A 25,862-nucleotide genomic window follows, 5' to 3' on the forward strand; every position below is an offset into this window, starting at 1 on the left:
CGAGATACGTTTCTACGGAAACGATAGGATTTTCTTTGGGGTTCCGAGTATTTTTTTTCCGATGCATTATTCCTCCTTTACTGCATCCCTCGCTCCCTCACATATACGAATTAACACACGATTTGCGTCCATATAAAATAGTCTGGATTCCCTGCATTGTCCTTCTAAATCGAGATACGTTTCTGCGGAAACGTTAGGATTTTCTTTGGGGTTCCGAGTATCTCTTTTCCGATGCATTATTCCTCCATTACTGCATCCCTCGCTCCCTCACATTGACGAATTAACACACAATTTGCGTCCATATGAAATACTCTGGATTCCCTGCATTGTCCTTCTAAATCGAGATACGTTTCTACGGATATGATAGGATTTTCTATGGGGTTCCGAGTATCTCTTTTCCGAATCTTTATTCCTCCTTTACTGCATCCCTCGCTCCCTCACATTGACGAATTAACACACAATTTGCGTCCATATGAAATACTCTGGATTCGCTGCATTGTCATTCTAAATCGAGATACGTTTCTACGGAAACGATAGGATTTTCTTTTGGGAGTCGAGTATATCTTTTCCGATGCATTATTCCTCCTTTACTGCATCCCTCGCTCGCTCACATTGACGAATTAACACACTATTTGCGTCCATATGAAATAGCCTGGATTCCCTGCATTGTCCTTCTAAATCGAGATACGTTTCTACGGAAACGTTAGGATTTCCTTTGGGGTTCCGAGTATCTCTTTTCCGATGCATTATTCCTCCTTTACTGTATCCCTCGCTCCCTCATATGGCCGAATTAACACACAATTTGCGTCCATATGAAATACTCTGGGTTCCCTGCATTATCTTTCTAAAACGAGATACGTTTCTACGGAAACGATAAGATTTTCTTTTGGGTGTCGAGTATCTCTTTTCCGATGCATTATTCCTTCTTTAGTGCATCCCTCGCTCCCTCACATTGACGAATTAACAAACAATTTGCGTCCATATGAAATACTCTGGATCCCCTGCATTGTCCTTCTAAATCGAGATACGTTTCTACGGAAACGATAGGATTTTCTTTGGGGTTCCGAGTATCTCTTTTCCGATGCATTATTCCTCCTTTACTGCATCCCTCGCTCCCTCAAATTGACGAATTAACACACAATTTGCGTCCATACGAGATACTCTGGATTCCCTGCATTGTCCTTTAAAATCGAGATACGTTTCTACGGAAACGATAGGATTTTCTTTGGGGTTCCGAGTATATCTTTTCCGATGCGTTATTCCTCCATTACTGCATCCCTCGCTCCCTAACATTGACGAATTAAAACACAATTTGCGTCCATATGAAATATTGTGGATTCCCTGCATTGTCCTTCTAAATCGAGATACGTTTCTACGGAAACGATAGGATTTTCTTTGGGGTTCCGAGTATCTCTTTTCCGATGCATTATTCCTTCTTTACTGCATCCCTCGCTCCCACACATTGACGAACTAACACACAATTTGCGTCCATATGAAATACTCTGGATTCCCTGCATTGTCCTTCTAAATCGAGATACGTTTCTACGGAAACGATAGCATTTTCTTTGGGGTTCCGAGTATCTCTTTTCCTATGCATTATTCCTCCTTTACTGCATCCCTCGCTCCCTCACATTGCCGAATTAACACACAATTTGCGTCCATATGAAATACTCTGGGTTCCCTGCATTATTTTTCTAAAACGAGATACGTTTCTACGGAAACGATAGGATTTTTCTTTGGGAGTCTAGAATCTCTTTTCCGATGCATTATTCCTCCTTTACTGCATCCCTCGCTCCCTCACATTGACGAATTAACACACAATTTGCGTCCATATGAAATACTCTGGATTCCCTGCATTGTCATTCTAAATCGAGATACGTTTCTACGGAAACGATAGGATTTTCTTTGGGGTTCCCAGTATCTCTTTTCCGATGCATTATCCCTCCTTTACTGCATTCCTCGCTCCCTCACATTGTCGAATTAACACACAATTTGCGTCCATATGAAATACTCTGGATTCCCTGCATTGTCCTTCTAAATCGAGATACGTTTCTACGGAAACGATAGGATTCTCTTTGGGGTTCCGAGTATCTCTTTTCCGATGCATTATTCCTCCTTTACTGCATTCCTCGCTCCCTCACATTGACGAATTAACACACAATTAGCGTCCATATGAAATACTCTGGATTCCCTGCATTGTCCTTCTAAATCGAGATACGTTTCTACGGAAACGATAGGATTTTCTTTGGGGTTCCGAGTATCTCTTTTCCGATGCATTATTCCTCCTTTACTGCATCCCTCGCTCCCTCACATTGACGAATTAACACACAATTTGCGTCCATATGAAATACTCTGGATTCCCTGCATTGTCCTTCTAAATCGAGATACGTTTCTACGGAAACGATAGGATTTTCTTTGGGGTTCCGAGTATCTCTTTTCCGATGCATTATTCCTCCTTTACTGCATCTCTCGCTCCCTCACATTGACGAATTAACACACAATTTGCGACCATATGAAATACTGTGGATTCCTTGCATTGACCTTCTAAATCGAGGTACGTTTCTACGGAAACGATAGTATTTTCTTTGGGGTTCCGAGTATCTCTTTTCCGATGCATTATTCCTCCTTTACTGCATCCCTCGCTCCCTCACATTGACAAAGTAACACACAATTTGCGTCCCTATGAAATACTGTGGATTCCCTGCATTGTCCTTCTAAATCGAGATACGTTTCTACGGAAACGATAGAATTTCCTTTGTGGTTCCGAGTATCTCTTTTCTGATGCATTATTCCTCCTTTACTGTATCCCTCGCTCCCTCATATTGCAGAATTAACACACAATTTGCGTCCATATGAAATACTCTGGGTTCACTGCATTATAATTCTAAAACGAGATACGTTTCTACGGAAACGATAGGTTTTTCTTTTGGGAGTCGAGTATCTCTTTTCCGATGCATTATTCCTCCTTTACTGCATCCCTCGCTCCCTCACATTGACGAATTAACACACAATTTGCGTCCATATGAAATACTCTGGATTCCCTGCATTGTCCTTCTAAATCGAGATACGTTTCTACGGAAACGATATGATTTTCTTTGGGGTTCCCAGTATCTCTTTTCCGATGCATTATTCCTCCTTTACTGCATCCCTCGCTCCTTCACATTGACGAATTAACACACAATTTGCGTCCATATGAAATACTCTGGATTCCCTGCATTGTCCTTCTAAATCGAGATACGTTTCTACGGAAACTATAGGATTTTCTTTGGGGTTCCGAGTATCTCATTTCCGATGCATTATTCCTCCTTTACTGCATCCCTCGCTCCCTCACAATGCCGAATTAACACACAATTTGCGTCCATATGAAATACTCTGGGTTCCCTGCATTATCTTTCTAAAACGAGATACGTTTCTACGGAAACGAAATGATTTTCTTTTGGGAGTCGAGTATCTCTTTTCCGATGCATTATTTCTCCATTACTGCAACCCTCGCTCCCCCACATTGACGAATTAACACACAATTTGCGTCCATATGAAATACTCTGGATTCCCGACATTGTCCTTCTATATCGAGATACATTGCTACGGAAACGATAGGATTTTCTTTGGGGTTTTGAGTATCTCTTTTCCGATGCATTATTCCTCCTTTAGTGCATCCCTCGCTCCCTCACATTGACGAATTAACACACAATTTGCATCCATATGAAATACTCTGGATTCCCTGCATTGTCCTTCTAAATCGAGATACGTTTCTACGGAAACGATAGGATTTTCTTTGGGGTTCCGAGTATTTTTTTTTCCGATGCTTTATTCCTCCTTTACTGCATCCCTCGCTCCCTCACATATACGAATTAACACACGATTTGCGTCCATATAAAATAGTCTGGATTCCCTGCATTGTCCTTCTAAATCGAGATACGTTTCTGCGGAAACGTTAGGATTTTCTTTGGGGTTCCGAGTATCTCTTTTCCGATGCATTATTCCTCCATTACTGCATCCCTCGCTCCCTCACATTGACGAATTAACACACAATTTGCGTCCATATGAAATACTCTGGATTCCCTGCATTGTCCTTCTAAATCGAGATACGTTTCTACGGATATGATAGGATTTTCTTTGGGGTTCCGAGTATCTCTTTTCCGATGCATTATTCCTCCTTTACTGCATCCCTCGCTCCCTCACATTGACGAATTAACACACAATTTGCGTCCATATGAAATACTCTGGATTCCCTGCATTGTCATTCTAAATCGAGATACGTTTCTACGGATACGTTAGGATTTCCTTTGGGGTTCCGAGTATCTCTTTTCCGATGCATTATTCCTCCTTTACTGTATCCCTCGCTCCCTCATATTGCCGAATTAACACACAATTTGCGTCCATATGAAATACTCTGGGTTCCCTGCATTATCTTTCTAAAACGAGATACGTTTCTACGGAAACGATAAGATTTTCTTTTGGGTGTCGAGTATCTCTTTTCCGATGCATTATTCCTTCTTTAGTGCATCCCTCGCTCCCTCACATTGACGAATTAACAAACAATTTGCGTCCATATGAAATACTCTGGATCCCCTGCATTGTCCTTCTAAATCGAGATACGTTTCTACGGAAACGATAGGATTTTCTTTGGGGTTCCGAGTATCTCTTTTCCGATGCATTATTCCTCCTTTACTGCATCCCTCGCTCCCTCAAATTGACGAATTAACAAACAATTTGCGTCCATACGAGATACTCTGGATTCCCTGCATTGTCCTTTAAAATCGAGATACGTTTCTACGGAAACGATAGGATTTTCTTTGGGGTTCCGAGTATATCTTTTCCGATGCGTTATTCCTCCATTACTGCATCCCTCGCTCCCTAACATTGACGAATTAAAACACAATTTGCGTCCATATGAAATATTGTGGATTACCTGCATTGTCCTTATAAATCGAGATACGTTTCTACGGAAACGATAGGATTTTCTTTGGGGTTCCGAGTATCTCTTTTCCGATGCATTATTCCTTCTTTACTGCATCCCTCGCTCCCACACATTGACGAACTAACACACAATTTGCGTCCATATGAAATACTCTGGATTCCCTGCATTGTCCTTCTAAATCGAGATACGTTTCTACGGAAACGATAGCATTTTCTTTGGGGTTCCGAGTATCTCTTTTCCGACGCATTATTCCTCCTTTACTGCATCCCTCGCTCCCTCACATTGCCGAATTAACACACAATTTGCGTCCATATGAAATACTCTGGGTTCCCTGCATTATTTTTCTAAAACGAGATACGTTTCTACGGAAACGATAGGATTTTTCTTTGGGAGTCTAGAATCTCTTTTCCGATGCATTATTCCTCCTTTACTGCATCCCTCGCTCCCTCACATTGACGAATTAACACACAATTTGCGTCCATATGAAATACTCTGGATTCCCTGCATTGTCCTTCTAAATCGAGATACGTTTCTACGGAAACGATAGGATTTTCTTTGGGGTTCCCAGTATCTCTTTTCCGATGCATTATTCCTCCTTTACTGCATTCCTCGCTCCCTCACATTGTCGAATTAACACACAATTTGCGTCCATATGAAATACTCTGGATTCCCTGCATTGTCCTTCTAAATCGAGATACGTTTCTACGGAAACGATAGGATTCTCTTTGGGGTTCCGAGTATCTCTTTTCCGATGCATTATTCCTCCTTTACTGCATTCCTCGCTCCCTCACATTGACGAATTAACACACAATTTGCGTCCATATGAAATACTCTGGATTCCCTGCATTGTCTTTCTAAATCGAGATACGTTTCTACGGAAACGATAGGATTTTCTTTGGGGTACCGAGTATCTCTTTTCCGATGCATTATTCCTCCTTTACTGCATCCCTCGCTCCCTCACATTGACGAATTAACACACAATTTGCGTCCATATGAAATACTCTGGATTCCCTGCATTGTCCTTCTAAATCGAGATACGTTTCTACGGAAACGATAGGATTTTCTTTGGGGTTCCGAGAATCTCTTTTCCGATGCATTATTCCTCCTTTACTGCATCTCTCGCTCCCTCACATTGACGAATTAACACACAATTTGCGACCATATGAAATACTGTGGATTCCTTGCATTGACCTTCTAAATCGAGGTACGTTTCTACGGAAACGATAGTATTTTCTTTGGGGTTCCGAGTATCTCTTTTCCGATGCATTATTCCTCCTTTACTGCATCCCTCGCTCCCTCACATTGACAAAGTAACACACAATTTGCGTCCATATGAAATACTGTGGATTCCCTGCATTGTCCTTCTAAATCGAGATACGTTTCTACGGAAACGATAGGATTTCCTTTGTGGTTCCGAGTATCTCTTTTCTGATGCATTATTCCTCCTTTACTGTATCCCTCGCTCCCTCATATTGCAGAATTAACACACAATTTGCGTCCATATGAAATACTCTGGGTTCCCTGCATTATCTTTCTAAAACGAGATACGTTTCTACGGAAACGATAGGATTTTCTTTTGGGAGTCGAGTATCTCTTTTCCGATGCATTATTCCTCCTTTACTGCATCCCTCGCTCTCTCACATTAACGAATTAACACACAATTTGCGTCCATATGAAATACTCTGGATTCCCTGCAATGTCCTTCTAAATCGAGATACGTTTCTACGGGAACGATAGGATTTGTTTTGGGGTTCCGAGTATCTCTTTTCCGATGCATTATTCCTCCTTTACTGCATCCCTCGCTCCCTCAAATTGACGAATTAACACACAATTTGCGTCCATATGAGATACTCTGGATTCCCTGCATTGTCCTTTAAAATCGAGATACGTTTCTACGGAAACGATAGGATTTTCTTTGGGGTTCCGAGTATATCTATTCCGATGCGTTATACCTCCATTACTGCATCCCTCGCTCCCTAACATTGACGAATTAACACACAATTTGCGTCCATATGAAATACTGTGGATTCCCTGCGTTGTCCTTCTAAATCGAGACACGTTTCTACAGATACGATAGGATTTTCTTTGGAGTTCCGAGTATCTCTTTTCCAATGCATTATTCCTCCTTTACTGCATCCCTCGCTCCCTCACATTGACGAACTAAGACACAATTTGCGTCCATATGAAATACTCTGGATTCCCTGCATTGTCCTTCTAAATCGACATACGTTTCTACGGAAACGATAGGATTTTCTTTGGGGTTCCGAGTAACTCTTTTCCGATGCATTATTCCTCCTTTACTGCATCCCTCGCTCCCTCACATTGCCGAATTAACACACAATTTGCGTCCATATGAAATACTCTGGGTTCCCTGCATTATTTTTCTAAAACGAGATACGTTTCTACGGAAACATTGGGATTTTCTTTTGGGAGTCTAGAATCTCTTTTCCGATGCATTATTCCTTCTTTACTGAATCTCTCGCTCCCTCACATTGACGAATTAACACACTATTTGCGACCATATGAAATACTGTGGATTCCTTGCATTGACCTTCTAAATCGAGATACGTTTCTACGGAAACGATAGTATTTTCTTTGGGGTTCCGAGTATCTCTTTTCCGATGCATTATTCCTCCTTTACTGCATCCCTCGCTCCCTCACATTGACGAAGTAACACACAATTTGCGTCCATATGAAATACTCTGGATTCCCTGCATTGTCCTTCTAAATCGAGATACGTTTCTACGGAAACGATAGGATTTCCTTTGGGGTTCCGAGTATCTCTTTTCCGATGCATTATTCCTCCTTTACTGCATCCCTCGCTCCCTCACATTGACGAATTAACACACAATTTGCGTCCATATGAAATACTCTGGATTCCCTGCATTGTCCTTCTAAATCGAGATACGTTTCTACAGAAACGATAGTATTTTCTTTGGGGTTCTGAGTATCTCTTTTCCGATGCATTATTCCTCCTTTACTGTATCCCTCGCTCCCTCATATTGCCGAATTAACACACAATTTGCGTCCATATGAAATACTCTGGGTTCCCTGCATTATCTTTCTAAAACGAGATACGTTTCTACGGAAACGATAGGATTTTCTTTGGGGTTCCGAGTATCTCTTTTCCGATGCATTATACCTCCATTACTGCATTCCTCGCTCCCTCACATTGACGAATTAACACCCAATATTCGTCCGTATAAAATACTGTGGATTCCCTGCATTGTCCTTCTAAATCGAGGTACGTTTCTACGGAAACGATAGGATTTTCTTTGGGGTTCCGAGTATCTCTTTTCCGATGCATTATTCCTCCTTTACTGCATCCCTCGCTCCCTCACATTGACGAATTAACACACAATTTGCGTCCATATGAAATACTCTGGATTCCCTGCATTGTCCTTCTAAATCGAGATACGTTTCTACGGAAACGATAGGATTTCCTTTGGGGTTCCGAGTATCTCTTTTCCGATGCATTATTCCTCCTTTACTGCATCCCTCGCTCCCTCACATTGACGAATTAACACACAATTTGCGTCCATATGAAATACTCTGGATTCCCTGCATTGTCCTTCTAAATCGAGATACGTTTCTACGGAAACGATAGTATTTTCTTTGGGGTTCCGAGTATCTCTTTTCCGATGCATTATTCCTCCTTTACTGTATCCCTCGCTCCCTCATATTGCCGAATTAACACACAATTTGCGTCCATATGAAATACTCTGGGTTCCCTGCATTATCTTTCTAAAACGAGATACGTTTCTACGGAAACGATAGGATTTTCTTTGGGGTTCCGAGTATCTCTTTTCCGATGCATTATACCTCCTTTACTGCATTCCTCGCTCCCTCACATTGACGAATTAACACACAATTTTCGTCCGTATAAAATACTGTGGATTCCCTGCATTGTCCTTCTAAATCGAGATATGTTTCTACGGAAACGATAGGATTTTCTTTGGGGTTCCGAGTATCTCTTTTCCGATGCATTATTCCTCCTTTACTGCATCCCTCGCTCCCTCACATTGACGAATTAACACAGAATTTGCGTCCATATGAAATACTCTGGATTCCCTGTATTGTCCTTCTAAATCGAGATACGTTTCTACGGAAACGATAGGATTTTCTTTTGAGAGTCGAGTATCTCTTTTCCGATGCATTATTCCTCCTTTACTGCATCCCTCGCTCCCTCACATTGACGAATTCACACACAATTTGCGTCCATATGAAATACTCTGGATTCCCTGCATTGTCCTTCTAAATCGAGATACGTTTCTACGGAAACGATAGGATTCTCTTTGGGGTTCCGAGTATCTCTTTTCCGATGCATTATTCCTCCTTTACTGCATTCCTCGCTCCCTCACATTGACGAATTAACACATAATTTGCGTCCATATAAAATACTGTGGATTCCCTGCATTGTCCTTCTAAATCGAGATACGTTTCTACGGAAACGATAGGATTTTCTTTGGGGTTCCGAGTATCTCTTTTCCGATGCGTTATACCTCCATTACTGCATCCCTCGCTCCCTAACATTGACGAATTAACACACAATTTGCGTCCATATGAAATACTGTGGATTCCCTGCATTGTCCTCCTAAATCGAGATACGTTTCTACAGAAACTATAGGTTTTTCTTTGGAGTTCCGAGAATCTCTTTTCCGATGCATTATTCCTTCTTTACTGCATCCCTCGCTCCCTCACATTGACGAACTAACACACAATTTGCGTCCATATGAAATACTCTGGATTCCCTGCATTGTCCTTCTAAATCGAGATACGTTTCTACGGAAACGATAGGATTTTCCTTGGGGTTCCGAGTATCTCTTTTCCGATGCATTATTCCTCCTTTACTGCATCCCTCGCTCCCTCACATTGCCGAATTAACACACAATTTGCGTCCATATGAAATACTCTGGATTCCCTGCATTGTCCATTAAAATCGAGATACGTTTCTACGGAAACGATAGGATTTTCTTTGGGGTTCCGAGTATATCTTTTCCGATGCGTTATACCTCCATTACTGCATCCCTCGCTCCCTAACATTGACGAATTAACACACAATTTGCGTCCATATGAAATACTGTAGATTCCCTGCATCGTCCTTCTAAATCGAGACACGTTTCTACGGTAACGATAGGATTTTCTTTGGAGTTCCGTGTATCTCTTTTCCGATGCATTATTCCTCCTTTACTGCATCCCTCGCTCCCTCACATTGACGAATTAACACACAATTTGCGTCCGTATGAAATACTCTGGATTCCCTGCAATGTCCTTCTAAATCGAGATACGTTTCTACGGAAACGATAGGATTTTCTTTGGGGTTCCGAGTATGTCTTTTCCGATGCATTATTCCTTCTTTACTGCATCCTTCGCTCCCTCACATTGACGAACTAACACCCAATTTGCGTCCATATGAAATACTCTGGATTCCCTGCATTGTCCTTCTAAATCGAGATACGTTTCTACGGAAACGATAGGATTTTCTTTGGGGTTCCGAGTATCTCTTTTCCGATGCATTATTCCTCCTTTACTGCATCCCTAGCTCCCTCACATTGCCGAATTAACACTCAATTTGCGTCCATATGAAATACTCTGTGTTCCCTGCATTATTTTTCTAAAACGTGATACGTTTCTACGGAAACATTAGGATTTTCTTTTGGGAGTCTAGAATCTCTTTTCCGATGCATTATTCCTCCTTTACTGCATCCCTCGCTCCCTCACATTGACGAATTAACACACAATTTGCGTCCATATGAAATACTCTGGATTCCCTGCATTGTCCTTCTAAATCGAGATACGTTTCTACGGAAACGATAGGATTTTCTTTGGGGTTCCGAGTATCTCTTTTCCGATGCATTATTCCTCCTCTACTGCATTCCTCGCTCAATCACATTGACGATTTACACACAATTTGCGTCCATATGAAATACTGTGGATTCCCTGCACTGTCCTTCTAAATCGAGATACGTTTCTATGGAAACGATAGGATTTTCTTTGGGGTTCCGAGTATCTCTTTTCCGATGCATTATTCCTCCTTTACTGCATCCCTCGCTCCCTCTCATTGACGAAGTAACAAACAATTTGCGTCCATATGAAATACTCTGGTTTCCCTGCATCGTCCTTCTAAATCGAGATACGTTTCTACGGAAACGATAGGATTTTCTTTGGGGTTCCGAGTGTCTCTTTTCCGATGCATTATTCCTCCTTAACTGCATCTCTCGCTCCCTCACATTGACGAATTAACACACTATTTGCGACCATATGAAATACTGTGGATTCCTTGCATTGACCTTCTAAATCGAGATACGTTTCTACGGAAACGATAGGATTTTCTTTGGGGTTCCGAGTATATCTTTTCCGATGCGTTATACCTCCATTACTGCATCCCTCGCTCCCTAACATTGACGAATTAACACACAATTTGCGTCCATATGAAATGCTGTAGATTCCCTGCATTGTCCTTCTAAATCGAGATACGTTTCTACGGAAACGTTAGGATTTTCTTTTGAGAGTCGAGTATCTCTTTTCCGATGCATTATTCCTCCTTTACTGCATCCCTCGCTCCCTCACATTGACGAATTCACACACAATTTGCGTCCATATGAAATACTCTGGATTCCCTGCATTGTCCTTCTAAATCGAGATACGTTTCTACGGAAACGATAGGATTTTCTTCGGGGTTCCGAGTATCTCTTTTCCGATGCATTATTCCTCCTTTACTGCATCCCTCGCTCCCTCACATTGACGAATTAACACACATTTTGCATCCATATGAAATACTCTGGATTCCCTGCATTGTCCTTCTAAATCGAGTTACGTTTCTACGGAAACGATAGGATTTTCTTTGGGGTTCCGAGTATTTTTTTTTCCGATGCATTATTCCTCCTTTACTGCATCCCTCGCTCCCTCACATATACGAATTAACACACGATTTGCGTCCATATAAAATAGTCTGGATTCCCTGCATTGTCCTTCTAAATCGAGATACGTTTCTGCGGAAACGTTAGGATTTTCTTTGGGGTTCCGAGTATCTCTTTTCCGATGCATTATTCCTCCATTACTGCATCCCTCGCTCCCTCACATTGCCGAATTAACACACAATTTGCGTCCATATGAAATACTCTGGGTTCCCTGCATTATCTTTCTAAAACGAGATACGTTTCTACGGAAACGATAAGATATTCTTTTGGGTGTCGAGTATCTCTTTTCCGATGCATTATTCCTTCTTTAGTGCATCCCTCGCTCCCTCACATTGACGAATTAACAAACAATTTGCGTCCATATGAAATACTCTGGATCCCCTGCATTGTCCTTCTAAATCGAGATACGTTTCTACGGAAACGATAGGATTTTCTTTGGGGTTCCGAGTATCTCTTTTCCGATGCATTATTCCTCCTTTACTGCATCCCTCGCTCCCTCAAATTGACGAATTAACACACAATTTGCGTCCATACGAGATACTCTGGATTCCCTGCATTGTCCTTTAAAATCGAGATACGTTTCTACGGAAACGATAGGATTTTCTTTGGGGTTCCGAGTATATCTTTTCCGATGCGTTATTCCTCCATTACTGCATCCCTCGCTCCCTAACATTGACGAATTAAAACACAATTTGCGTCCATATGAAATATTGTGGATTACCTGCATTGTCCTTCTAAATCGAGATACGTTTCTACGGAAACGATAGGATTTTCTTTGGGGTTCCGAGTATCTCTTTTCCGATGCATTATTCCTTCTTTACTGCATCCCTCGCTCCCACACATTGACGAACTAACACACAATTTGCGTCCATATGAAATACTCTGGATTCCCTGCATTGTCCTTCTAAATCGAGATACGTTTCTACGGAAACGATAGCATTTTCTTTGGGGTTCCGAGTATCTCTTTTCCGACGCATTATTCCTCCTTTACTGCATCCCTCGCTCCCTCACATTGCCGAATTAACACACAATTTGCGTCCATATGAAATACTCTGGGTTCCCTGCATTATTTTCCTAAAACGAGATACGTTTCTATGGAAACGATAGGATTTTTCTTTGGGAGTCTAGAATCTCTTTTCCGATGCATTATTCCTCCTTTACTGCATCCCTCGCTCCCTCACATTGACGAATTAACACACAATTTGCGTCCATATGAAATACTCTGGATTCCCTGCATTGTCCTTCTAAATCGAGATACGTTTCTACGGAAACGATAGGATTTTCTTTGGGGTTCCCAGTATCTCTTTTCCGATGCATTATTCCTCCTTTACTGCATTCCTCGCTCCCTCACATTGTCGAATTAACACACAATTTGCGTCCATATGAAATACTCTGGATTCCCTGCATTGTCCTTCTAAATCGAGATACGTTTCTACGGAAACGATAGGATTCTCTTTGGGGTTCCGAGTATCTCTTTTCCGATGCATTATTCCTCCTTTACTGCATTCCTCGCTCCCTCACATTGACGAATTAACACACAATTTGCGTCCATATGAAATACTCTGGATTCCCTGCATTGCCCTTCTAAATCGAGATACGTTTCTACGGAAACGATAGGATTTTCTTTGGGGTTCCGAGTATCTCTTTTCCGATGCATTATTCCTCCTTTACTGCATCCCTCGCTCCCTCACATTGACGAATTAACACACAATTTGCGTCCATATGAAATACTCTGGATTCCCTGCATTGTCCTTCTAAATCGAGATACGTTTCTACGGAAACGATAGGATTTTCTTTGGGGTTCCGAGTATCTCTTTTCCGATGCATTATTCCTCCTTTACTGCATCTCTCGCTCCCTCACATTGACGAATTAACACACAATTTGCGACCATATGAAATACTGTGGATTCCTTGCATTGACCTTCTAAATCGGGGTACGTTTCTACGGAAACGATAGTATTTTCTTTGGGGTTCCGAGTATCTCTTTTCCGATGCATTATTCCTCCTTTACTGCATCCCTCGCTCCCTCACATTGACAAAGTAACACACAATTTGCGTCCATATGAAATACTGTGGATTCCCTGCATTGTCCTTCTAAATCGAGATACGTTTCTACGGAAACAATAGGATTTCCTTTGTGGTTCCGAGTATCTCTTTTCTGATGCATTATTCCTCCTTTACTGTATCCCTCGCTCCCTCATATTGCAGAATTAACACACAATTTGCGTCCATATGAAATACTCTGGGTTCCCTGCATTATCTTTCTAAAACGAGATACGTTTCTACGGAAACGATAGGATTTTCTTTTGGGAGTCGAGTATCTCTTTTCCGATGCATTATTCCTCCTTTACTGCATCCCTCGCTCTCTCACATTAACGAATTAACACACAATTTGCGTCCATATGAAATACTCTGGATTCCCTGCAATGTCCTTCTAAATCGAGATACGTTTCTACGGGAACGATAGGATTTGTTTTGGGGTTCCGAGTATCTCTTTTCCGATGCATTATTCCTCCTTTACCGCATCCCTCGCTCCCTCAAATTGACGAATTAACACACAATTTGCGTCCATATGAGATACTCTGGATTCCCTGCATTGTCCTTTAAAATCGAGATACGTTTCTACGGAAACGATAGGATTTTCTTTGGGGTTCCGAGTATATCTATTCCGATGCGTTATACCTCCATTACTGCATCCCTCGCTCCCTAACATTGACGAATTAACACACAATTTGCGTCCATATGAAATACTGTGGATTCCCTGCATTGTCCTTCTAAATCGAGACACGTTTCTACAGAAACGATAGGATTTTCTTTGGAGTTCCGAGTATCTCTTTTCCGATGCATTATTCCTCCTTTACTGCATCCCTCGCTCCCTCACATTGACGAACTAAGACACAATTTGCGTCCATATGAAATACTCTGGATTCCCTGCATTGTCCTTCTAAATCGAGATACGTTTCTACGGAAACGATAGGATTTTCTTTGGGGTTCCGAGTAACTCTTTTCCGATGCATTATTCCTCCTTTACTGCATCCCTCGCTCCCTCACATTGCCGAATTAACACACAATTTGCGTCCATATGAAATACTCTGGGTTCCCTGCATTATTTTTCTAAAACGTGATACGTTTCTACGGAAACATTGGGATTTTCTTTTGGGAGTCTAGAATCTCTTTTCCGATGCATTATTCCTTCTTTACTGCATCCCTCGCTCCCTCACATTGACGAATTAACACACAATTTGCGTCCATATGAAATACTCTGGATTCCCTGCATTGTCCTTCTAAATCGAGATACGTTTCTACGGAAACGATAGGATTTTCTTTGGGCTTCCGAGTATCTCTTTTCCGATGCATTATTCCTCCTCTACTGCATTCATCGCTCAATCACATTGACGATTTACACACAATTTGCGTCCATATGAAATACTGTGGATTCCCTGCATTGTCCTTCTAAATCGAGATACGTTTCTATGGAAACGATAGGATTTTCTTTGGGGTTCCGAGTATCTCTTTTCCGATGCATTATTCCGCCTTTACTGCATCCCTCGCTCCCTCACATTGACGAATTAACACACAATTTGCGTCCATATGAAATACTCTGGTTTCCCTGCATTGTCCTTCTAAATCGAGATACGTTTCTACGGAAACAATAGGATTTTCTTTGGGGTTCCGAGTGTCTCTTTTCCGATGCATTATTCCTCCTTTACTGCATCTCTCGCTCCCTCACATTGACGAATTAACACACTATTTGCGACCATATGAAATACTGTGGATTCCTTGCATTGACCTTCTAAATCGAGATACGTTTCTACGGAAACGATAGTATTTTCTTTGGGGTTCCGAATATCTCTTTTCCGATGCATTATTCCTCCTTTACTGCATCCCTCGCTCCCTCACATTGACGAAGTAACACACAATTTGCGTCCATACGAAATACTCTGGATTCCCTGCATTGTCCTTCTAAATCGAGATACGTTTCTACGGAAACGATAGGATTTCCTTTGGGGTTCCGAGTATCTCTTTTCCGATGCATTATTCCTCCTTTACTGCATCCCTCGCTCCCTCACATTGACGAATTAACACACAATTTGCGTCCATATGAAATACTCTGGATTCCCTGCATTGTCCTTCTAAATCGAGATACGTTTCTACAGAAACGATAGTATTTTCTTTGGGGTTCTGAGTATCTCTTTTCCGATGCATTATTCCTCCTTTACTGTATCCCTCGCTCCCTCATATTGCCGAATTAACACACAATTTGCGTCCATATGAAATACTCTGGGTTCCCTGCATTATCTTTCTAAAACGAGATACGTTTCTACGGAAACGATAGGATTTTCTTTGGGGTTCCGAGTATCTCTTTTCCGATGCATTATACCTCCTTTACTGCATTCCTCGCTCCCTCACATTGACGAATTAACACACAATTTGCGTCCATATGAAATACTCTGGGTTCCCTGCATTATTTTTCTAAAACGAGATACGTTTCTACGGAAACATTGGGATTTTCTTTTGGGAGTCTAGAATCTCTTTTCCGATGCATTATTCCTTCTTTACTGCATCCCTCGCTCCCTCACATTGACGAATTAACACACAATTTGCGTCCATATGAAATACTCTGGATTCCCTGCATTGTCCTTCTAAATCGAGATACGTTTCTACGGAAACGATAGGATTTTCTTTGGGCTTCCGAGTATCTCTTTTCCGATGCATTATTCCTCCTCTACTGCATTCATCGCTCAATCACATTGACGATTTACACACAATTTGCGTCCATATGAAATACTGTGGATTCCCTGCATTGTCCTTCTAAATCGAGATACGTTTCTATGGAAACGATAGGATTTTCTTTGGGGTTCCGAGTATCTCTTTTCCGATGCATTATTCCGCCTTTACTGCATCCCTCGCTCCCTCACATTGACGAATTAACACACAATTTGCGTCCATATGAAATACTCTGGTTTCCCTGCATTGTCCTTCTAAATCGAGATACGTTTCTACGGAAACAATAGGATTTTCTTTGGGGTTCCGAGTGTCTCTTTTCCGATGCATTATTCCTCCTTTACTGCATCTCTCGCTCCCTCACATTGACGAATTAACACACTATTTGCGACCATATGAAATACTGTGGATTCCTTGCATTGACCTTCTAAATCGAGATACGTTTCTACGGAAACGATAGTATTTTCTTTGGGGTTCCGAATATCTCTTTTCCGATGCATTATTCCTCCTTTACTGCATCCCTCGCTCCCTCACATTGACGAAGTAACACACAATTTGCGTCCATATGAAATACTCTGGATTCCCTGCATTGTCCTTCTAAATCGAGATACGTTTCTACGGAAACGATAGGATTTCCTTTGGGGTTCCGAGTATCTCTTTTCCGATGCATTATTCCTCCTTTACTGCATCCCTCGCTCCCTCACATTGACGAATTAACACACAATTTGCGTCCATATGAAATACTCTGGATTCCCTGCATTGTCCTTCTAAATCGAGATACGTTTCTACAGAAACGATAGTATTTTCTTTGGGGTTCTGAGTATCTCTTTTCCGATGCATTATTCCTCCTTTACTGTATCCCTCGCTCCCTCATATTGCCGAATTAACACACAATTTGCGTCCATATGAAATACTCTGGGTTCCCTGCATTATCTTTCTAAAACGAGATACGTTTCTACGGAAACGATAGGATTTTCTTTGGGGTTCCGAGTATCTCTTTTCCGATGCATTATACCTCCTTTACTGCATTCCTCGCTCCCTCACATTGACGAATTAACACCCAATATTCGTCCGTATAAAATACTGTGGATTCCCTGCATTGTCCTTCTAAATCGAGGTACGTTTCTACGGAAACGATAGGATTTTCTTTGGGGTTCCGAGTATCTCTTTTCCGATGCATTATTCCTCCTTTACTGCATCCCTCGCTCCCTCACATTGACGAAGTAACACACAATTTGCGTCCATATGAAATACTCTGGATTCCCTGCATTGTCCTTCTAAATCGAGATACGTTTCTACGGAAACGATAGGATTTCCTTTGGGGTTCCGAGTATCTCTTTTCCGATGCATTATTCCTCCTTTACTGCATCCCTCGCTCCCTCACATTGACGAATTAACACACTATTTGCGACCATATGAAATACTGTGGATTCCTTGCATTGACCTTCTAAATCGAGATACGTTTCTACGGAAACGATAGTATTTTCTTTGGGGTTCCGAATATCTCTTTTCCGATGCATTATTCCTCCTTTACTGCATCCCTCGCTCCCTCACATTGACGAAGTAACACACAATTTGCGTCCATATGAAATACTCTGGATTCCCTGCATTGTCCTTCTAAATCGAGATACGTTTCTACGGAAACGATAGGATTTCCTTTGGGGTTCCGAGTATCTCTTTTCCGATGCATTATTCCTCCTTTACTGCATCCCTCGCTCCCTCACATTGACGAATTAACACACAATTTGCGTCCATATGAAATACTCTGGATTCCCTGCATTGTCCTTCTAAATCGAGATACGTTTCTACAGAAACGATAGTATTTTCTTTGGGGTTCTGAGTATCTCTTTTCCGATGCATTATTCCTCCTTTACTGTATCCCTCGCTCCCTCATATTGCCGAATTAACACACAATTTGCGTCCATATGAAATACTCTGGGTTCCCTGCATTATCTTTCTAAAACGAGATACGTTTCTACGGAAACGATAGGATTTTCTTTGGGGTTCCGAGTATCTCTTTTCCGATGCATTATACCTCCTTTACTGCATTCCTCGCTCCCTCACATTGACGAATTAACACACAATTTGCGTCCATATGAAATACTCTGGGTTCCCTGCATTATTTTTCTAAAACGAGATACGTTTCTACGGAAACATTGGGATTTTCTTTTGGGAGTCTAGAATCTCTTTTCCGATGCATTATTCCTTCTTTACTGCATCCCTCGCTCCCTCACATTGACGAATTAACACACAATTTGCGTCCATATGAAATACTCTGGATTCCCTGCATTGTCCTTCTAAATCGAGATACGTTTCTACGGAAACGATAGGATTTTCTTTGGGCTTCCGAGTATCTCTTTTCCGATGCATTATTCCTCCTCTACTGCATTCATCGCTCAATCACATTGACGATTTACACACAATTTGCGTCCATATGAAATACTGTGGATTCCCTGCATTGTCCTTCTAAATCGAGATACGTTTCTATGGAAACGATAGGATTTTCTTTGGGGTTCCGAGTATCTCTTTTCCGATGCATTATTCCGCCTTTACTGCATCCCTCGCTCCCTCACATTGACGAATTAACACACAATTTGCGTCCATATGAAATACTCTGGTTTCCCTGCATTGTCCTTCTAAATCGAGATACGTTTCTACGGAAACAATAGGATTTTCTTTGGGGTTCCGAGTGTCTCTTTTCCGATGCATTATTCCTCCTTTACTGCATCTCTCGCTCCCTCACATTGACGAATTAACACACTATTTGCGACCATATGAAATACTGTGGATTCCTTGCATTGACCTTCTAAATCGAGATACGTTTCTACGGAAACGATAGTATTTTCTTTGGGGTTCCGAATATCTCTTTTCCGATGCATTATTCCTCCTTTACTGCATCCCTCGCTCCCTCACATTGACGAAGTAACACACAATTTGCGTCCATATGAAATACTCTGGATTCCCTGCATTGTCCTTCTAAATCGAGATACGTTTCTACGGAAACGATAGGATTTCCTTTGGGGTTCCGAGTATCTCTTTTCCGATGCATTATTCCTCCTTTACTGCATCCCTCGCTCCCTCACATTGACGAATTAACACACAATTTGCGTCCATATGAAATACTCTGGATTCCCTGCATTGTCCTTCTAAATCGAGATACGTTTCTACAGAAACGATAGTATTTTCTTTGGGGTTCTGAGTATCTCTTTTCCGATGCATTATTCCTCCTTTACTGTATCCCTCGCTCCCTCATATTGCCGAATTAACACACAATTTGCGTCCATATGAAATACTCTGGGTTCCCTGTATTATCTTTCTAAAACGAGATACGTTTCTACGAAAACGATAGGATTTTCTTTGGGGTTCCGAGTATCTCTTTTCCGATGCATTATACCTCCTTTACTGCATTCCTCGCTCCCTCACATTGACGAATTAACACCCAATATTCGTCCGTATAAAATACTGTGGATTCCCTGCATTGTCCTTCTAAATCGAGGTACGTTTCTACGGAAACGATAGGATTTTCTTTGGGGTTCCGAGTATCTCTTTTCCGATGCATTATTCCTCCTTTACTGCATCCCTCGCTCCCTCACATTGACGAATTAACACACAATTTGCGTCCATATGAAATACTCTGGATTCCCTGCATTGTCCTTCTAAATCGAGATACGTTTCTACGGAAACGATAGGATTTCCTTTGGGGTTCCGAGTATCTCTTTTCCGATGCATTATTCCTCCTTTACTGCATCCCTCGCTCCCTCACATTGACGAATTAACACACAATTTGCGTCCATATGAAATACTCTGGATTCCCTGCATTGTCCTTCTAAATCGAGATACATTTCTACGGAAACGATAGTATTTTCTTTGGGGTTCCGAGTATCTCTTTTCCGATGCATTATTCCTCCTTTACTGTATCCCTCGCTCCCTCATATTGCCGAATTAACACACAATTTGCGTCCATATGAAATACTCTGGGTTCCCTGCATTATCTTTCTAAAACGAGATACGTTTCTACGGAAACGATAGGATTTTCTTTGGGGTTCCGAGTATCTCTTTTCCGATGCATTATACCTCCTTTACTGCATTCCTCGCTCCCTCACATTGACGAATTAACACACAATTTGCGTCCATATGAAATACTCTGGATTCCCTGCATTGTCATTCTAAATCGAGATACGTTTCTACGGAAACGATAGGATTTTCTTTTGGGAGTCGAGTATATCTTTTCCGATGCATTATTCCTCCTTTACTGCATCCCTCGCTCGCTCACATTGACGAATTAACACACTATTTGCGTCCATATGAAATAGCCTGGATTCCCTGCATTGTCCTTCTAAATCGAGATACGTTTCTACGGAAACGTTAGGATTTCCTTTGGGGTTCCGAGTATCTCTTTTCCGATGCATTATTCCACCTTTTCTGTATCCCTCGCTCCCTCATATTGCCGAATTAACACACAATTTGCGTCCATATGAAATACTCTGGGTTCCCTGCATTATCTTTCTAAAACGAGATACGTTTCTACGGAAACGATAAGATTTTCTTTTGGGTGTCGAGTATCTCTTTTCCGATGCATTATTCCTTCTTTAGTGCATCCCTCGCTCCCTCACATTGACGAATTAACAAACAATTTGCGTCCATATGAAATACTCTGGATCCCCTGCATTGTCCTTCTAAATCGAGATACGTTTCTACGGAAACGATAGGATTTTCTTTGGGGTTCCGAGTATCTCTTTTCCGATGCATTATTCCTCCTTTACTGCATCCCTCGCTCCCTCAAATTGACGAATTAACACACAATTTGCGTCCATACGAGATACTCTGGATTCCCTGCATTGTCCTTTAAAATCGAGATACGTTTCTACGGAAACGATAGGATTTTCTTTGGGGTTCCGAGTATATCTTTTCCGATGCGTTATTCCTCCATTACTGCATCCCTCGCTCCCTAACATTGACGAATTAAAACACAATTTGCGTCCATATGAAATATTGTGGATTACCTGCATTGTCCTTCTAAATCGAGATACGTTTCTACGGAAACGATAGGATTTTCTTTGGGGTTCCGAGTATCTCTTTTCCGATGCATTATTCCTTCTTTACTGCATCCCTCGCTCCCACACATTGACGAACTAACACACAATTTGCGTCCATATGAAATACTCTGGATTCCCTGCATTGTCCTTCTAAATCGAGATACGTTTCTACGGAAACGATAGCATTTTCTTTGGGGTTCCGAGTATCTCTTTTCCGACGCATTATTCCTCCTTTACTGCATCCCTCGCTCCCTCACATTGCCGAATTAACACACAATTTGCGTCCATATGAAATACTCTGGGTTCCCTGCATTATTTTCCTAAAACGAGATACGTTTCTACGGAAACGATAGGATTTTTCTTTGGGAGTCTAGAATCTCTTTTCCGATGCATTATTCCTCCTTTACTGCATCCCTCGCTCCCTCACATTGACGAATTAACACACAATTTGCGTCCATATGAAATACTCTGGATTCCCTGCATTGTCCTTCTAAATCGAGATACGTTTCTACGGAAACGATAGGATTTTCTTTGGGGTTCCCAGTATCTCTTTTCCGATGCATTATTCCTCCTTTACTGCATTCCTCGCTCCCTCACATTGTCGAATTAACACACAATTTGCGTCCATATGAAATACTCTGGATTCCCTGCAATGTCCTTCTAAATCGAGATACGTTTCTACGGGAACGATAGGATTTGTTTTGGGGTTCCGAGTATCTCTTTTCCGATGCATTATTCCTCCTTTACCGCATCCCTCGCTCCCTCAAATTGACGAATTAACACACAATTTGCGTCCATATGAGATACTCTGGATTCCCTGCATTGTCCTTTAAAATCGAGATACGTTTCTACGGAAACGATAGGATTTTCTTTGGGGTTCCGAGTATATCTATTCCGATGCGTTATACCTCCATTACTGCATCCCTCGCTCCCTAACATTGACGAATTAACACACAATTTGCGTCCATATGAAATACTGTGGATTCCCTGCATTGTCCTTCTAAATCGAGACACGTTTCTACAGAAACGATAGGATTTTCTTTGGAGTTCCGAGTATCTCTTTTCCGATGCATTATTCCTCCTTTACTGCATCCCTCGCTCCCTCACATTGACGAACTAAGACACAATTTGCGTCCATATGAAATACTCTGGATTCCCTGCATTGTCCTTCTAAATCGAGATACGTTTCTACGGAAACGATAGGATTTTCTTTGGGGTTCCGAGTAACTCTTTTCCGATGCATTATTCCTCCTTTACTGCATCCCTCGCTCCCTCACATTGCCGAATTAACACACAATTTGCGTCCATATGAAATACTCTGGGTTCCCTGCATTATTTTTCTAAAACGTGATACGTTTCTACGGAAACATTGGGATTTTCTTTTGGGAGTCTAGAATCTCTTTTCCGATGCATTATTCCTTCTTTACTGCATCCCTCGCTCCCTCACATTGACGAATTAACACACAATTTGCGTCCATATGAAATACTCTGGATTCCCTGCATTGTCCTTCTAAATCGAGATACGTTTCTACGGAAACGATAGGATTTTCTTTGGGCTTCCGAGTATCTCTTTTCCGATGCATTATTCCTCCTCTACTGCATTCATCGCTCAATCACATTGACGATTTACACACAATTTGCGTCCATATGAAATACTGTGGATTCCCTGCATTGTCCTTCTAAATCGAGATACGTTTCTATGGAAACGATAGGATTTTCTTTGGGGTTCCGAGTATCTCTTTTCCGATGCATTATTCCGCCTTTACTGCATCCCTCGCTCCCTCACATTGACGAATTAACACACAATTTGCGTCCATATGAAATACTCTGGTTTCCCTGCATTGTCCTTCTAAATCGAGATACGTTTCTACGGAAACAATAGGATTTTCTTTGGGGTTCCGAGTGTCTCTTTTCCGATGCATTATTCCTCCTTTACTGCATCTCTCGCTCCCTCACATTGACGAATTAACACACTATTTGCGACCATATGAAATACTGTGGATTCCTTGCATTGACCTTCTAAATCGAGATACGTTTCTACTTAAACGATAGTATTTTCTTTGGGGTTCCGAATATCTCTTTTCCGATGCATTATTCCTCCTTTACTGCATCCCTCGCTCCCTCACATTGACGAAGTAACACACAATTTGCGTCCATATGAAATACTCTGGATTCCCTGCATTGTCCTTCTAAATCGAGATACGTTTCTACGGAAACGATAGGATTTCCTTTGGGGTTCCGAGTATCTCTTTTCCGATGCATTATTCCTCCTTTACTGCATCCCTCGCTCCCTCACATTGACGAATTAACACACAATTTGCGTCCATATGAAATACTCTGGATTCCCTGCATTGTCCTTCTAAATCGAGATACGTTTCTACAGAAACGATAGTATTTTCTTTGGGGTTCTGAGTATCTCTTTTCCGATGCATTATTCCTCCTTTACTGTATCCCTCGCTCCCTCATATTGCCGAATTAACACACAATTTGCGTCCATATGAAATACTCTGGGTTCCCTGCATTATCTTTCTAAAACGAGATACGTTTCTACGGAAACGATAGGATTTTCTTTGGGGTTCCGAGTATCTCTTTTCCGATGCATTATACCTCCTTTACTGCATTCCTCGCTCCCTCACATTGACGAATTAACACACAATTTGCGTCCATATGAAATACTCTGGGTTCCCTGCATTATTTTTCTAAAACGAGATACGTTTCTACGGAAACATTGGGATTTTCTTTTGGGAGTCTAGAATCTCTTTTCCGATGCATTATTCCTTCTTTACTGCATCCCTCGCTCCCTCACATTGACGAATTAACACACAATTTGCGTCCATATGAAATACTCTGGATTCCCTGCATTGTCCTTCTAAATCGAGATACGTTTCTACGGAAACGATAGGATTTTCTTTGGGCTTCCGAGTATCTCTTTTCCGATGCATTATTCCTCCTCTACTGCATTCATCGCTCAATCACATTGACGATTTACACACAATTTGCGTCCATATGAAATACTGTGGATTCCCTGCATTGTCCTTCTAAATCGAGATACGTTTCTATGGAAACGATAGGATTTTCTTTGGGGTTCCGAGTATCTCTTTTCCGATGCATTATTCCGCCTTTACTGCATCCCTCGCTCCCTCACATTGACGAATTAACACACAATTTGCGTCCATATGAAATACTCTGGTTTCCCTGCATTGTCCTTCTAAATCGAGATACGTTTCTACGGAAACAATAGGATTTTCTTTGGGGTTCCGAGTGTCTCTTTTCCGATGCATTATTCCTCCTTTACTGCATCTCTCGCTCCCTCACATTGACGAATTAACACACTATTTGCGACCATATGAAATACTGTGGATTCCTTGCATTGACCTTCTAAATCGAGATACGTTTCTACGGAAACGATAGTATTTTCTTTGGGGTTCCGAATATCTCTTTTCCGATGCATTATTCCTCCTTTACTGCATCCCTCGCTCCCTCACATTGACGAAGTAACACACAATTTGCGTCCATATGAAATACTCTGGATTCCCTGCATTGTCCTTCTAAATCGAGATACGTTTCTACGGAAACGATAGGATTTCCTTTGGGGTTCCGAGTATCTCTTTTCCGATGCATTATTCCTCCTTTACTGCATCCCTCGCTCCCTCACATTGACGAATTAACACACAATTTGCGTCCATATGAAATACTCTGGATTCCCTGCATTGTCCTTCTAAATCGAGATACGTTTCTACAGAAACGATAGTATTTTCTTTGGGGTTCTGAGTATCTCTTTTCCGATGCATTATTCCTCCTTTACTGTATCCCTCGCTCCCTCATATTGCCGAATTAACACACAATTTGCGTCCATATGAAATACTCTGGGTTCCCTGCATTATCTTTCTAAAACGAGATACGTTTCTACGGAAACGATAGGATTTTCTTTGGGGTTCCGAGTATCTCTTTTCCGATGCATTATACCTCCTTTACTGCATTCCTCGCTCCCTCACATTGACGAATTAACACCCAATATTCGTCCGTATAAAATACTGTGGATTCCCTGCATTGTCCTTCTAAATCGAGGTACGTTTCTACGGAAACGATAGGATTTTCTTTGGGGTTCCGAGTATCTCTTTTCCGATGCATTATTCCTCCTTTACTGCATCCCTCGCTCCCTCACATTGACGAAGTAACACACAATTTGCGTCCATATGAAATACTCTGGATTCCCTGCATTGTCCTTCTAAATCGAGATACGTTTCTACGGAAACGATA

This window comes from Schistocerca nitens, chromosome 1 (assembly GCF_023898315.1).
Source record: "Schistocerca nitens isolate TAMUIC-IGC-003100 chromosome 1, iqSchNite1.1, whole genome shotgun sequence".
Lineage (NCBI taxonomy): Eukaryota > Metazoa > Arthropoda > Insecta > Orthoptera > Acrididae > Schistocerca > Schistocerca nitens.